The following is an 18,237-nucleotide window of genomic DNA, read 5'->3' on the forward strand; positions in this document are numbered from 1 at the left end:
GAACAACCATTAAGCTAATGAATAAAATTCTGGAAGAAGGTCAAGTAGAGAAAATATGTATTAGCCTGAAGAAGAATAATGTTGTATGTTAAAAAATGTTATAAGTCAAAAGTGAAGAAGTCATAAATCAAAAAAATATAGAGAAGACATATCGAGAAGTCAATGTGGCCTATAAAGAAGTCATTGTACTTGTATAGAGAAGTGGAGATATCGACAAGTCAATTTGGCATGTAGAAAAGTGAAGATATCGACAAGTCCATTTGGTCTGTAGAGAAGTGAAGATATCGACAAGTCAATTTGGCTTTTAGAGAAATGGAGATATCGACATCGACAAGTCATTTACACATGTAGAGAAGTGGAGATATCGAGAAGTCAAATACATGTAGAGATGTTGAGATATCGACAAACCATTTTATATCGCGATACAGACAACTCTATACACTTTGAAGATCTCGATAACAGTTTCAATTACAGAATGCATATATCCTGAGAACTTACAATTATTTGTCAACAAACCATTTTATCATTAAAATGAAAAGTCTGCAAATGCAGTTTGAAGAGTGCAAGATCAAGAGTCAAGATAATATGGATAAAGGAGTGTAGCAAGGCTGAAAAATTGTGTCCACATATGTAGCACTTGAAATAGAAATAGACAAATTAGCTTTAGAACTTGTGTTAGTCTATTTTAGTGCAATCTCTATAAACTATGCATGTTAGTCTATAATGCATGTCACGGGTCCTTTGCTCTAGTGTAAAAAAAGCAGTCTAGATTTTTTTATATTCTCTAAGAAGTTGAAGCTAAGTTCTGAAATATCAAGAACTTAGATTTGTAGTATAACCTATTTGATTTTAAATATAAAGATTAAATGAGTATTCATAATTATTTTCTCTATCTTTTTACAGTCAATTAATTATCACTACAAAGCATTTAGTTTGTGAAGTTCAAGTAAGCCAAACACATAATTTGATTTCTTGAAAATATATCAAAAAGTTTTTAAGTAAGAAAAGTTAAGAAACACACATTCACCCCCCTGTGTGCATTTCATACCTAATAAGTGGTATCAAAGCAAAATCTGAAAGTAAACAGGTTAGATCTTGGAAGTATGAGTGGACAAAAACTTAGCAGTATCAAGATACTTATCTTTGACAAATGAAACTACATACTGTGTAAGAAGATGGTGATGTTATTCATCAAGATGGCTCATTCACTCTACCTAGAGATCCTAAAGCATGGACCTTTCATCTCTATGAAGAGAGTACATGAAGCAACTCAAGATGATATTGTTATTGCAACTCATTATGTTCCAAAAGATCCAGCTACATACACTGATCTAGAAATAGAAAAGGTCTCACTTGACAGTGGTTTGCAACTCATCTTGATTGAGTTATTTGATAATGTTATGTACAACAACATTATCAACTGTGAGTCAGCCAAACAAATTTGGGAGAAGATGGAGATCTTGTGTGAAGGTACATAGGAAGTGAGGTCAAGCCAAAGAAGAATCTTGGTCTCACAATATGAGGGTTTTATGGCTAAACCAAAATAAGACATTAATGAAGTGTTTGAGAGGTTCAATAAACTGATAAATGACTTACAGTCGCATGACAAGTTCTATGCCACTGAGGGGGTGAACTTGAAGATTTTACTCACTGTTCCTGACCACTTCGAACGGAAAATTTCTGCAATGGAGAAGGAAGAGATCTAGGTAGAATAACCTTGGAGGTGTTATATGGAATTCTGAAAACTTATGAACTTGAGATGGTGCACAGAAATTTATTGAAGCTAAATCAATGGCATATTATTGATGTATCAAATGCCTTGATAGAAAATGACCAGAAAATGATTGAAAATGAAACTGAATCTCAAATTCAAGTTGTGCAGCCTGTTGAGGAGAAACATAAGGAGTCTCATAAATAAGTCATCTTGGAGGTATGAGAAAAAGAGTTTTATACTCTCGAGGAGTTGGATGAAATGGATCAATCCATGGCTTATCTGGCAAAAAAAATTCAAATATAAGGTTCAAGAAGCCAAGATCTTTCAAAGATAAAGGTCAATCCTCTCACAATAACAACTGGAAAGAAAAATCACAGACAAACACAACTGGTAAAGGTGGTTACAAGATAGGGTCTATGGACAGGTCAAAAATTAGATGCTACAATTGTGGATGAACCTGACCACTTTTCCACATAATGTAAAAAGCCAAAGAAGGTAGTGTGTGGAGTTTCATCTTTAGAATGTATAAATTAGACCCAAATGTACCTTAAGTAGTCATCCACCATTATTGGTGCATGTCTCTTCTTAGAAACGGACATGACATTCACAAGACCAAATAAATCCATATAGATAAGTTGTAAAGGAGCATTTACGGAGTTCACATATTTACTTTTGTGACCTGATCTTTTCATCTTTCCTTTCTGATCAGTTTTATAAAACTCATCTTGGAAAAACTCCAATGCTAGCATGTCTCTCACTAATTCTCTTTTTGCAAGAGTGTTGATTGCCTTGAAGTTTAGGTGAGGGAGCTTTTTATGCCAAAGCCTACATTGTTCAGTTGATGTTTTGGTGTAGAAACAACACACTTTATCCTTGTCTGCTGAGTTCATGTCTGCAACAAACAAGTTTCCTTTCCTTACTCCTTTGAGAGTACTTCACCAGTCTTCTTCTTTGAGATTGTACAATCTTCTCTGTCAGATTCAACTTTGAATTCTTTATCTGTGAATTGGATGACACTTAAGAGATCAACCTCACGTCCTCTAACTAGTGCTACATCTTGAATGAGAATATTTCCATAAATTAAATTGCCATATCTTATTGTGAATCATTTTTCGTTGTCTCTAAGCTTCATCAAAGGACCATCCATCTCCTCAAATTGTGATAACAGGGCTTTATCACTTGTCATGTGTCTGGAACAACCATTATCAATGATCCACATGACTTTATTTTTCTTTCTCTCAGATTTTGATGCAAATGATTCTCCTTTCTCTAAGGCCATAAGATCATAATTTCCATATTATGTTTCAATTCATATGTTAAGTAAACTGTTATAGCAGGGCTTTATCATCTGTATCATCCCAACTATTTCTCTCAGTATTATAAGCTTTTCCTTATTGCTTCTCCAGAAGAGCCTCATACTTAATTTCAAGCTCCAAGTATGCCTTGTCTTTCTTCACCTTCTTTGGCTTCCTGCATTATGTGGCAAAGTAACCAAGTTTATCACAGTTATAGCATCTAATTTTAGATTTGTCCACAGATCCTAACCTTTAGCCGCTTTTTCCAGTTGTGTTTGAGTTTTTCATCTAAGTTTTTTCTTTCCAGTCGTTGTAGGAGGATTGACCTTTACCCTTGAAGTACATGGGCTTCTTGAATCTTATATTTGAGAACTTTCTTTTCAGGTAGGCTATAAACTAATCCATTTCATCCAACTCATCAAGAGTGTAGTATGCATCGTCTTCTAATTCCAGAAGGACTTATTTTTGAGGTTCCTTGCATTTCTGCTCAATAGGTTGTATAACTTGAATATGAGATTCAGTTTCATTTTCAATCATCTTTTGATCATTTGTTATTAAAGCACTTGACACATCAACAACATGTACTTGATTTAAATTTAATGACTTTTTCTGCAACATTAAGTTCATAGGTTTTTAGAACTCCATATGAAACCTCCAAGTTTATCATGTCTAGATCTCTTCCTTCCCTTATTGCAGAAATTTTCTGTTCTAAGTGGTTAGGAAGATTGAGTAAGAACCTCAAGTTGACCTCCTCAGCATCATAGAACTTGTCGTGCAACTGCAAGTCATTTATCAGCTTGTTGAATCTTTCAAATACTTTAGTAATGCCTTTTTTTGGTTTATCCATAAAACCCGCATATTGTGAGATCAAGATTCTTCTTTGGTTTTATCTTACTTCTTCAGTACCTTCACATAAGATATTTATCTTCTCCCAGGTTTGCTTGGCTGACTTACGATTAATAATGTTGTTGTACATAACATTATTAATAGACTCAATCAAATTAAGTTGTAAGCCACTGTCAAGTGAGACCTTCTCTTTCTCCGACTCAGTGTATGTAATGGATCTTTTGGAGCATAGTGGCCAGGAATAATAACATCATCTTGAGTTGCTTCAGGTACTCTTACCTTAAGAACAAAAGGGTCCATGCTTGAGAATCTCAAGGTATAGTGGATGAGCCATCCTAATGAACAACATCATCTTCTTCTTCCATAGAGTGTAGTTTCCTTTATCAAAGATAGGTATCTTGATACTACTAAGTTTTTGTGCACTCATACTTCCAAGATCTAATATGTTTGCTTTCAGATTTGGCTCTGATACCACTTGTTAGGTATGAAATGCACATAGAGGGGGGGTGAATGTATGTTTCTTGGTTTTTACTTAAAAACTTTATATTTTTTTTTCAAAAAAATCAAGTTAAGTGTTTAGGCTTTACTTGAACTTAACGGTTAAGATGTTTTTGCAGTGATAATGAACTAAATATCAAAGACATAGAAGTAATTATCAAAACTCACTTGATCTTTATTCAAAATCAAATAGGTTATGCTACGAATCCAAGTCCTTGAATATCAAAGAACTTAGCTACTTCTTGAGAGAATACAAGAAATTCTAGACTCTTTTTGTTACATCTGGAACTAAGGATCCGTGACATGTTTTATAGATCAACATGCACGGTTTACAGAAATTGCACTAAAATAGACTAACATATTTTTTGAAGTCCTTTTGTTTATTTATATTTTAAGTGCTACATCTGCATACAATCTTTCAGGTCTGCTAAACTCATTTGTCCAGTTCATCCTGACCCTTGATCTTGCACTCTTTAATCTGCATTTGTAGACTTTCCATTTTAATGATAAAATGGTTTGTTGACCAATAATTTTGAGTATTTAGCATAAATGCATTATGTAATTGAAGCTGTTATCGAGATCTTCGAAATGTATAGATATGTTTGTATCACGATGTAGAATGCCTTATCGAGATCTCAGTATCTTTACATGTATTTAACTTGTCGATATCTCCATTTATCTACATGTATAAATGACTTGTCGATATCTCCACTTCTCTACCTGTGTAAATGACTTATCGATATCTCCACTTCTCTACATGCCAAATTGACTTACATACATCTCCACTTCTCTACATGCCAAATTGACTTGTCGATATCTTTACTTTTCTACAGGCCAAATTGACTTGTCAATATTTTCACTTCACCACACAAGTAAAGTGACTTTCCTACAAGTACAATGACTTCTCGATAGGTAGGAAGACTTCTCTACAAGTAAGATGACATCTCTGTAGGTTAGATCAACTTTTCGAAATGACTTATCTGCATTCCTTGATATGTGACTTCTTGATATTCGACTTAGAACATTTTTCAACATACAACATTATTCTTCTTCAGGCTAATACATCTTTTCTCTAGAGCTTTATTCCTTATCTTGATAGTTGTTCATTGGAAAAGTATCTCTATCTAGTCTTCTTAAGCATTTTTACAGACTCGATGAACCCAATTACAAATTACATAATAATTAAAAGTCAGCTAAATCTTAAGATTGTCAATTTGAATTAGTCTTGTTATATTAAGGCACGTCTTACATAACACGTAGGCCTCTTGTTTACGGAGGATCAACAGTTTGAAATAAGAGAGAAAAAATAGTTTTCCTGACATTCTAAGAATCATTGAACAAGACTAGCTATAATATTCATCAATCTCTGCCCGTTATTCTTCGCGTTCTTCTTCAAAATAGCTTCAAATCAACATAATTTGCTCCGTAATTTCAGCAACCTCCAAATTCGCGTTGTTACGAATTTCTCCAGCAATCCCTGTCAATATCTAAATTTTGAAGAATTTAAACAATTCATGAATTTATAAAATCTAATAAAATTAATAAAATATTTTCAATTTTTAAAATATCAAATGATTACGCCCTTGAGCTAATTCAGATTTACATTAGGCTTCTAAAAATGACTAAATGTATACTCAGGTACTTATTCTTCAAAAAATACGCGGTATTTTCAAATGTGTGCCCAATAAACTAAATTTTATGAGTGGTGTATTTTAATTGATGAATTTATTATAATTACAGAGGGTGTATCAATATTAATAATTATAAGGAGAAAGAATGACAAATTTACCATTTTTTGACTGACACATATCTTACCGAAATATCACTTTCTATATTTTATGGCCAATATTCCCTTCCTAATAAGCCCCCTTCAAATGCACAAGAGAGAAATTAGTCGCACCCCCATGTAACCTCCTAAGCATACATACACACCACAATGTATTCATAAAACTCACACTTACGGTTATAAATACATACACTTATCACCCATTCAAACAATGTGTAAGATGAGGTAATACACATATTCCGAATGCGTAATATGTATTATCCATATGACTAATTGCTTTTTAAAGATTTAATTTTAACTTCCAATTTTAACGTGCGTTATTTTTGGGGTAGCAGACATCATTTAATGTTATATTTTTTACATTCCTTTTTATTTTTTTAAATTTTAAAAAATTCACTAATTTAATAAATTTTAATTTTTTAGGATTCAACCATCCTCTTTTGGGTTTTAGAAATACTGACCCTAAGCCCTAGAGCCTAAACCTCTAATTTAATCTAGGGTTTAGGGTCTAAACTAGAAACCAAAAGTGTAAACCTTGAATTAAATAATTTGAAAGTTTAAGGGTGTAGCCTAATTTATTTATTTTTTAACAGTTTAGAGTTCATTAATCCCCTGGAGGGTTTTAAAAATATTTAAAAAATAAATTCTAAATTAAATAATTTATTATTATAGGGTTCAAAAAAATTTTATTTGGGTTAAAATATTTTTTTAAATAAATAAAATGTGTAAAACGCTAAATGAAATAATGTTTTACCAATGTATATTAAGCACTACCCATGCCAAAAATGCGTATAAACTTCTATGACCATGATATGATGCATAATATTTTTAAATTATCTTAACCAAAGCTAATACCCTTACATTGTATGTGTATTACCCTTCACCCATTTGCTAAATGTGTAACTGACAGGTATTTAGGGCCATCATGTACGAGCGATGTATTCATGTTATTGTTATTAAAAAAGAGGTAATTGTTGCCATCACCCATCCAATAGAAATGAACACTCACTAGAGTTAATGCTTACTGTGTTCATCGGTTACAAAAGCGGAAAAATGAATGATTAATGAATGCATGTCAATTTTAAGGAATGCAATTTCAGTAGATTACACACATTCCCTTCATATTTTTCTGTGAGAAACACTAAACAACGTGTCAGGATCTAGTTTTAAATGTTATCATTTCTAATTTTACCTAAATGAATGTATAGTATAAAATGTAATAACCACAATTTTTGGAAATTTTTGATACCCTGATAAATAGTAACTTTTTACTGGTTGTGCTAATTAAGGAAAATTATCAAACCACGCTATATAAGAGTAATGTTATGGAAATTCAGAGATAGTATTAATATTCCATAAAGTAAATTAGTGTATGTAAAAGTCATCAGAATTCGAATTCGAATTCGAACACTTTGGTTTTTTCCAAAAATCCACCAAATGCCGAAAGAATTAAGTATAAGGTAACATGATTAAAAGGGATTCAATTCAAGGATTATAAGAGAGGATCATTAAAGGAATATAAAATATTCAGAAAGGTTTAGGAAGTTCAAATAATAAGATCCCGGATATGATCCCTCAAACGAACAACGAGAACGAGAGTTAAGTGAACCGTAAAATAAATAAGCGACCAAGAATCAAGCTTGTACAGGAAGCAAGGGAATTAAACAAGTGGACTAGAAATAAGGTGACGTCATCAAGCCATAAGAGTTTGATAAATGGCAAGGAAGTGACATAGGGAGGATAATGTAAGCATAATTAAGAGATATTTTGCAAGAATCATTCTTGGCCAAGTGTTTCAACCACTTGATTAACCAAGGTTAATCCTTAACCAAGCCACTCATCATATAAATACCAAGTGACCAAGAAAGCAAGCATTTTTCTTCTTTCCCCCTTTTTATCACATTTGCTCTCGGCCAAAACAGGGCCAACAACTTAAAATTGCTCTATCTCCTTAGATTCTCACTCAAATATTATGTTCTATATCTCTTTGGAAAGGTATTGAGATGGCCTACAACTCTTGTTCACAAGACTCGTCCAGATAATCATGGTAAGACCCTCATTTTTCCAGTTCTTTCAAGCAGACTAATAGTAACTCCGAAGGTTCTACTTATTTCTTGAACTTCTTGCAAGTTTGAACATGATAAACATAGATCAAAACTCTCTTAAGGATTATAAGCTCTTGTTAGTGTGTTCTAGGATCAAAGGAACACATGCTTATGCAACACGATAAGGTAATCGCGTACGCGTCCAGACAATTAAAGGAATATGAAAATCGATATCTTACCCATGATCTTGAGCTTGCGGTAATAGTTTTTGCCTTAAGGATTTGGAGACACTACTTGTATGGAGAGAAGTGTGAGAATTACGCCGACCACAAGAGCCTCAAGTATATTTCCCGCAGAAGGAGCTTAACATGTACCGGAGGAGATGGTTAGAGCTAATCAAGGATTATGATTGTAAGATTCTTTATCATCCAAGGAAGGCCAATGCGTGGCTGATGCCCTTAGTATGAAAGAGAGGCTCAAGATGATAATGACTTCGGGAGAGCTGATAATAGATTTTGAGAAGATAGAGAGATTGTGTAGAAGTTTTAAAGACAGACCAAAGGCGAATGAGTATAATGAATTATAAATCTAGGTTGTGAAAGTCGTCAAGGTTCGGTAAAGGGCACGAATCCAGAATGACGGAATGTTTCAAATCGATGCTTATGTTGTGTTGGTTCATGAAATGAGTGTAATAGAAATGAAAATGAAAAGACTGAAAGGGAAAGGAATATAAAGGAAATAGAAATTGAGGAACAACAAGGGAGTTAGGTATGAAAAACCCTAGGAAACCCTAGCAATAAAGATAGAGAAGTGTGTCATCATCATGGCGATGGTGACTAATCATGAGATAAAGTCAAGGTTTGAAGGCGTAAGTGATATATATAATTAATCCCATTTAAGTTGGGAGTATTAGATGAAACTTCGAGATAGATCGATGGATTAATAAGGAAACACAAATGAATTGAGGAGACGTGAAAGCAGAAAATTAGGAAATTGGATAAAGGAAGTGACCTTCAAGAATGTGAAGTATATGTAACACCTGTGACTTGATACCCAAAAGGGAGATGCCAAATATAAAAGATATCACAATATTGAGATGATTGTTGAGATAAATAACAGAGGTAAATAAGTAATTATAACTAAAAAGTTCACATTGAACACGACCAATATCTTCCAGAACATCCCTGCTATCATTACCAAATCAAGCAAGAAAAGCATGAATAACAAAAATATTCAGGCACATGAATTGCGATGCGATAATACATGATATCGATATATATACATGTATATGTGTTTCATTATCTAGTAATAAACCTCTATAGTTCAGAGGTAAATTCCAAGCCAGATATTTTGTGACCATATATTTTTATATACAATTCTCTTAAATTCATTCTTTTCTCTCCTTTTCATTTCATGTAAAATGAGAAGAACAACCCTTCCAGAAGGGGAGGTATTGTCAAATAACTATCTATCTGTGTGATAGAAGCCCAGTAGGATACCGCATGTTGTGTAATTGCTGGTCAAGTTCTAAAGGCCGACCACCTTCTGTACTAACTATGCAATGTAACAAGTGTTCATGATCATAGTGATCTCTCAATAAATTCTTTTACTTCTATACGATGGATTAAGCTTTCGAAGATAGAAGCAGCTAGAGAAGAAGTAATATCAGTGCAATGGTATCGAAATCTAACGCGTTTGTGATACTAAGGTTGACGCAATTATTAAAAGGTTATAAAACGCCAGCGAGTAAAAGTATAGACCGAATTGTATTATGAACGGAAGATAGTAACGCTTATGAACTAGCAAAGAATGAGTATTGAGAAGCAAAAGTTATAGCACTAGAAGTTATGTTGCGGGTCTGTGCAATAGACTTGAAAGAAATTTGGAATGATCACTTAGCACCGATTGAGTTTTCTTACGACGATAGATAATATGTCGGTATTGGAATGCTGCCTTATGAGGCCCTTAAGGGTAGGGCTGAGCGGAGAACTGAAAAAATCCGACTCCGAAATCGCTGAAAACCGACAAAATCCGAACCGCAAAAAACCGATCTGAAACTGAAACCGCAAATTAAAATCGAAACTGAATCCGATTTTCCGGATGCGGTTATAACTGAAAACCGAACTGAAAAAACCCGATCTGAACCGAGTAATTAAAAATAAATAAATAAATTATATTTATTATATATATATATAAATACTCAAAAAATTTAAAAAAAGTTAAAATCAGCCAATACAGTTCCTACTGCTAATTGGTCTGATGTTTGAAGTTTGATCAATAAAAAATTTAAATAGCCAGCATGCCCCTTTAGTAGTTTACAATATCATTAACAATTACTTCAACCCCACCTTCAGAAACCAATTTCACGCCAACTGGATTAGCATTCTGTGTTGCAATCAGAAAAATAAAATTAGTATATACTCTGATGGTCTGTAATAATAAATAAGGTTCCATTTCCATATATTATATAACTCATACAAGTGTTTTCTCATGTTTTATTCATGTTGCATGATTACATAATGAACAGAATAACTTATGCAAGTGTCTTCTCCTGTTTCCTATAAGCATGACTCCATTGTATTCTTGTTGCAGAACATATGTATTTTATATCTATAATTTGAATGCTTAAGAATTTTACTAATCATATTTATTTTGTTAATTTTATAGGTAGCGGTTTATAACTGAATCCGATCCGATTAAAACTGAACCGAGGTTTTTAACACCAAAACCGAACCGATGGCTTTGGTTGCGGTTGCGGTTTTAAATTTTAAAAACCGAGAGCATGCGAGTGCGGTTTCGGTTTTATCCAAAACCCGCCCTGATCCACCCCGCGCTCTCTCCTACTTAAGGGAAGACAATGTTGATATCCCTTGTATCGGAATGAAGTTGAAGAACGCAAGATGCTCAGACCAGCAGTGGTACAAAGGACCAAGGACATAATAAATTCAATTTGAGGATGACTGGTAGCAACCCCAGGATGGACAGAATAAGTATGTTGATTTGACTCGAAAGGAAAAAAAGTATGAAGTAGGGGACCTACTGCTGTTAAAGGTATCCCATTGGAAAGGATTGATGAGGTTTGGAAAGAAGGGAAAGCTAAGTCCATGATTTATTGGACCCTTGGATATATTAAGACGTATTGGGAAGTTATCATCTGAACTAGCCCTACCCCCGAACTTGCAGCAAGTTCATAACGTGTTCCAAGTATCAATGTTAAGGAAGTATGATCCGGATGCGATACACATAGTGGAATACGAGCACGTAGACATGCAACAAGACTTGACCTATGTGGAGCAACAAGTAAATGTTATGGTTCAAAAGGAACAAGTGCTTAAGAACAGGGTTATCAAACTAGTCAGAATTTCGTGGCATAACCACAATATGTAAAATTGACCTGAAAGTTAGAAAGCGCAATACCAGAAAGGTATCCATAATTGTTTTCTATCTGATTTCGGGACGGAATTCTTTTAAAGAGGGGAGACTGTAATAACCCCAAATTTTGGAATTTTTTGAAACCCTGATAAATAGTAACATTTTACTGGTTGTGCTGATTAAGGAAAATTATCAAACCACACTATATAGGAGTACTGTTATGAAAATTATGAGATCGTATTAGTATTCTATAAAGTAAATGAGTGTATGTAAAGATCGTCAGAATTCGAATTCGAACACTTTGGTTTTTACCGAAAATCCGCTAGATGCCGAAGAATTAAGTATAAGGTAACATGATTAAAATTATTTCAATTCAAGGATTATAAGAGAGGATTATTAAAGGAATATAAAATATTAAGAAAGGTTTAGGAAAGTTCAAGTAATAAGATCCCATATATGATTCCTCAAATGAACAATGAGAATGAGAGTTAAGCGAATCGTAAAATAAATAAGCAACCAAGAATCAAGCTTGTATAAGAATCAAGGGAATTGAAGAAGTGGACTAGAAACAAGGTGACGTCATCAAGTCATAAGAGTTTGACCAATGGCAAGGAAGTGACATAAGGAGGATGATGTAAGCATAGTTAAGAGATATTTTACAAGAATCATTCTTGGCCAAGTGTTTTAACCACTTGATTAATCAAGGTTAATCCTTAACCAAACCAGTCATCGTATAAACACCAAGTGACCAAGCAAGCAATCCTTTTTCTTATTTCCCCTTTTTTATCACATTTGCTCTCGTCCAAAACAGGACCATAAACTTAAAACTACTCTATCTCCTTCGATTCTCACTCAAATATTATGTTTTATAGCTCTTTGGAAAGGTATTGAGATAGACTACAACTCTTGTTCATAAGCCTCGTCTAAATAAGCATGGTAAGACCCTCATTTTCCAGTTCTTTAAAGCAGACTAATAGTAACTCCGAAGGTTCTAACTTATTTATTGAACTTCTTTGCAAGTTTGAACATGATATAATTGATGATATCTGGACAGAAACTATCAGAAGTTCTTATCAGGACTTATACAGTATTTAATGAAGAGTGACGTCATCAGTACTTATATCAGTACTTGATGATCAACAGATGATGTCATCAGGATTTGTCACATTAGTAGATATTCGAGAAGGAAAAAGGAAAGCAGGAATTCAAGGCGGTAAATGACTTTATCTCAGAATAAATCATATATGGATATATAATAGGTTTCCTTATTGTAATAGAATAGGATTCCTTATTGATTGTGTAATTGTGCTTTGCTATATGCACTGCGACATTGTTATATCATTCGCATAACCTAGCAGCTCTCAAGGATAATTTTTCATCCTTTGAGAGAGTACTTTTGTAATTAGTCTTTATTTGTTAATATAAAAACTGTTGATTCTGTTTAAACTTTATCGAATTGTTTGCATAAACTGTATTCACCCCCTCTACAGTTGATTACGGACCTAACAATTGGTATCAGAGCTTATTGTTGACATATAAACAGTTTAAGATCTGAAAATCAAATCTTCAATGGAAGACAAAGAAGCACCGCAGAATCCACAACACCACCCCCAACCTCGTCACAGATTAACAACAATATGAGTAGGTATGAAGCCATCAAGGTGCCAATCCTGAAGATACATGAATATCCAATCTGGAAAGTTAGGATGGCCATGTGCTTGGAAGCCACAACACCTGAATATCTAAGCAGGATTTATGATGGTCCTCATAAACCAATGAAGGTAGTTGTTTCTGTTGCAGGAGAACCAAAAAAGATGGTTAACAAAGATAAGAAGGACTACTCTCCTGAAGATCTTTCATCTATTATGAAGGATGCAAAAGTCAGACATATCTTGTACAACAGTCTTGATAGTGTTATGTCCAATAGGGTTATTGGATGTAAAATAACAAAAGAGATATGGGATGCTTTATAAGTAAATTGTCAAGGCACAACTGCTATCAAGAAGAACAGAAGGACAATACTTATTCAAGAATATGAGCACATTGACTCAAGAGATAATCAGTCCTTAACTTAGATCTATGACATGTTTCAGAAGCTATTGAATGACTTGTCTCTTGTCAACATGGAATATGATTTAGAAGACTCAAACTTGAAGTTTCTTCTTGCACTACCTGAAAGTGGGACTTTAAGGTCACATCAATAAGGGATAATTTTGAACTTGATGAAACAGCTCTAGATGAGATCTATGGAATACTGAAAACTCATGAACTAGTGATGGAGCAAAGAAGCAAGAGAAAAGGATCCAAGTCTAGACCAATTGCACTTAAAGCTGAAGAGAAGCCAAGGAAGAAAGCTAGGAGAAAAGACTACACCAAAGGAAAAGCTATGATTGCAAAGTCGAATACTGAATCATCAAAATCTAATGATGACTCAAATACTGATAATGAATCAGATACCGACAGTGATCATGACAATAATAAAGATATGGAATAAATGGTTGTTCTACTGGTTAAAAGCTTCAAGAAAATGGTCCAAAAGAACGTCAAGAAATGGAGAAGATTTTCCAGAAAAGGTTCTAGTTCCTCAAACTCTGATAAGAGGAATAACAGAAGAAGTACTGACTGGAAGGAATCAAAGTCTGGAAAACTTGATAAGTCAAAGAAAAGATGCTATAAATGTGATGGTATTGCACACTTTGCAGCTGACTGCAGAAAACCCAAAATTGAGAAGAAGCCTTGATCACCTAGAAGAAAAACTGGGATGATTCATCAGAATTAGATGATGGGGTCAACTATGGAAAATACTGATACTGAGGCTGACAGTGCTGAACTAAAGGTACCTCAGACCATCCTTGCTTTTGATACTGATGATATTCATGAATTAAGATTTTTTCTTAAGTCTCTGCATGTTAGTTATAGGGATCAAACCTTAGAGAACAATAAATACAAGAGTGAAAACAATGAGTTAAAGAAAAGGAATTATCACCTAGAAATTGAGTTGCTTTCCATGCTAGAAATTTAAAAAGAAAGAGATACTACAGTTTATGTTAAAGAAAAATTGTTAGAAAAATAAGCTTATCTAGAAAAGGAGTTAGCTAAAGAAAGGGAGGTTATTAAACTCTGGACTAACTTAGGAAAAACAACTCTGGAAATTTTAGAGAATGGCTATTGGGGATCAGGATTATGATATGCTAACAGATCTAATTCTAATAAGAAAATTGGAAAAGAAGTTGAGAAAACTGAACCAGTAAATACTGATACTAAGGTCAAACTACACAAGGTTCAATTAAAGGTCATTAAGCTTAATCCAAGTGTTGATGCTGTTAAATCAGTTAATGAGGTACGTTCAACCTCAGCACCTAGATCAAACTTAGTTACTGATAAGAGTGAAAAAGTTCACACAAAGTCAATAAATATTGGTTTAATGACTCAGAAACAGCTTAAGTAAAAGCTGAAGGATTTACACATAAAAAACAAGGAGAAAAATCCTAGGAAAAATAGAAATGGCAAGGTAGGTGTTAGTAAGAATGGTAATGATGTAACTCCTCCAAATGCGCCCAGAAAGGTATGTTTGAACTGTGGTAGTACTAATAATCTTTCTAATTCTTGTAGGAAGAATAAAGAGATAAATAATGTTCCTCCCAAATCAGAGTTTAGGAATAAAACAGTTAGATATAAACCACAGAGTCCTTGTTTTCACTGTAGTAGTGTTTGACACTCTATTTATACATGTAAAGAGTATCATAGTTTATATTATAATTATTATGAACTGAAACCCTCTATAAATAAAGAAAAATCTATTTCTGCATGTGTAAATACTGATAGTAAAGATGTTAACATAAATTCTGATATAAAGTCTTATGCTGCATATGTTAACAAACTTAAAAAGGCTAAAGGATCCAAGCAAGTCTGGGTCCTCAAAAACACTAACTGATTTCAAATATTGATTGCAGGGTAACATGAGAAATTCTCTAGTCTTGGACAATGGATGCTCAGGACACATGACTGGTTATAAATCCCTGCTTTCAGAATTTGACGAGAAAGATAGCTCAAGTGTTTCTTATGGAGATGACAACTTAGGAAAAATCTTGGGATATGGCAAAATAAAAATTGGGAATGTCATCATTGAACATATAGCTCTGGTTTCACGACTCAAGCATAATCTGATTAGTGTGAGTCAAATATATGACAGAGGTTACCATGTGAACTTCTATGATGAACATTGGGAAATTGTCAATAAGTGTGATGGTAAGATTGCAATGCCTGGTGTAAGACATGGTAGTTTATATGAAGCTAGGGTCTCCACAAGCACCGATGAGTCTAAAGTTTGTCTACATAGTTGAACATTTGTTGAAGACAACTGGAATTGACATAAAAGACTTTCTTACCTCAATTTTAACAATATCAATGAACTTGTGAGGAAAGATCTTATGAGAGGATTGGATAATGCGTGTTTACTCATGATAGCTTATGTGACTCATGCTAGAAATCCAAGCAAAGGAAAACATCTTTAAAGAGTAAAACTGAATCCTCCATTCTTGAACCATATCATTTACTTCATATTGATCTCCTTGGTCCAGTCAATGTTATGTCAATTTCCAAGAAGAGGTATGCACTTGTAATTGTACATGAATATACAAGATGCACATGGGTGTATTTTCTGCACACCAAGGATGAATCTCCATCCATACTTCATGATCATGTGAGAGAGCTGGAAAATGGATCAATATACAAAGTGAAGATCATCAGAAGTGATAATGGAACTGAATTCAAGAACAGTTCTATGGAAGAGTTCTGTAAAGTCAACGGAATAAAACAAGAATTTTTTGCTCCTAGATCTCCACAACAAAATGGAGTTGTTGAAAGAAAGAATAGAACTCTCATAGAAGCTGCAAGAACCATGCTAGAGGAAACAAGATTGCCTACCTACTTCTTGGCTGAGGCTATGGAAACTGCTTGCTTCACACAAAATGCAACTTTGATCAACAGGCATGGAAAAGCGCCATTTGTGATTATGAAGGGAAAGAAGCTAAATTCGAAGTACTTTCACATTTTTTGTTGCAAGTGTTTTGTTTTCAAAACTCATCCGGAGCAGCTTACTAGATTTGATCTAAAAGCCGATGAAGGCATTTTTGTGGGATATCTATTGTCTACAAAAGCCTTTAGAGTTTACATCTTGAGAAAAAAGAATAGTCATGGAATCCATACATGTCTCTTTTGATGATAAGAAGATTACAGGTCTTAAAGATGTAGATGACCATGACAAGTTTAGATTTGAAAATGAAGTACCATATATTGAACTCTTAAATCCTAATACAGTAAATCCTGATATCTTTCCAAGCTCTGATGATCCACATGACAGTGGAAATTCTTCAAATACTAAAGCATATGTTGAGGGGGAGCTACATGATTTAAATCCAGAGACTACTACAAGTGATTCAACTCAAGAAACATCAGTAAATAACTGTAATAACCCCCAAAATTTTGAACTTTTTGTAACCCTTATGAATAGTGTTTTAGCTGAATGAGAAAACTTTTCATGCCACACTATGTAGGGGTTCTGTTATGGATATTCTGAGATTTTATTAGTACTCTACATGGTATATAAGTGTATGTAAAGATCGTCAGAATCCAATACCGAACACTTTAATTTTTCCCGGAAATCCACTAGATACGAAAAGAATTGAGTATAAGGTAACAGGATAAAAAAGATTTAAATTAAAGGATTATAAGAGAGGATCATAAAAGGAATATAATATATTGAGAAAGGTTAAGGGAACCTAAGTAATAAGATCCCGGGTATGATCCCTCAAACGATAAACGAAAACGAAAGTTAAGCGAACCGTATAACAGATCAGCGGTCATTAGGCAAACAATTAGGAAGTTAATCAAAGGGATTAGAGAGGATGATGTCACCCAACCAATGAGAAGAGGACAAGGAGGGAAAGATGACATCATAGCATGACATAAGCATGACATGGGAAGGATGGAAATGTGGTGGAATATTAACCACACAAAATCAAGGTTAAATTGGTAATTAACCAAAAACAAATCAAAATTCAACCAACCAAGCCAAATAATTCATTTTTCATCAAAACAAGAACACAAGGCATTTTATTTTCTTCATGCTCTCGGCTTTTTACTATTTCAAAGAAGACAAAATTCAAAACTCAAGATCAAGGCTTCCTAAATTGGTAAGATAATTCCCTAGTCATCCTTATGCATAGTTATGGCTATATTATGAGTTTAAGCATCCCATTCATTCTCTATCTTCTCCAATAAATCAATGAAGAAGACAATAAATAGTGATTTCAAGGTTTTAACTTTATTTTTTCTTGATTTTCCTTTAAGATCCAAGCTTTCCTAAGACTCCTCAAGGTTTTCTAAGGCTTCCTAGCTACTCACACCACTTCAAGGAAGGTATATCATCTCCAAACCCTAGCTTTAATTTGTATATTAGGTTGATTTTGGTTGTTAGAGTAAAGAGTAGCTTGAAACTTGTTTGTTTAAGAGTTTGGGTTGGAATGGTGGTGATTGATTTGTTGAAATCTTAAGATTTGGTTAAAGAATGTAGTATAGTTTAAATTCAAGTTTTAGGAGTAAGTAAATGGATTATAATGAGTTGGTTTGGGGCTGTTGTAATGTATTTTGGATGGAGTTTTGACTGGGTTGTGAATTGGG

Source organism: Apium graveolens, chromosome 7, assembly GCF_009905375.1.
Source record: "Apium graveolens cultivar Ventura chromosome 7, ASM990537v1, whole genome shotgun sequence".
Taxonomy (NCBI): Eukaryota; Viridiplantae; Streptophyta; class Magnoliopsida; order Apiales; family Apiaceae; genus Apium; species Apium graveolens.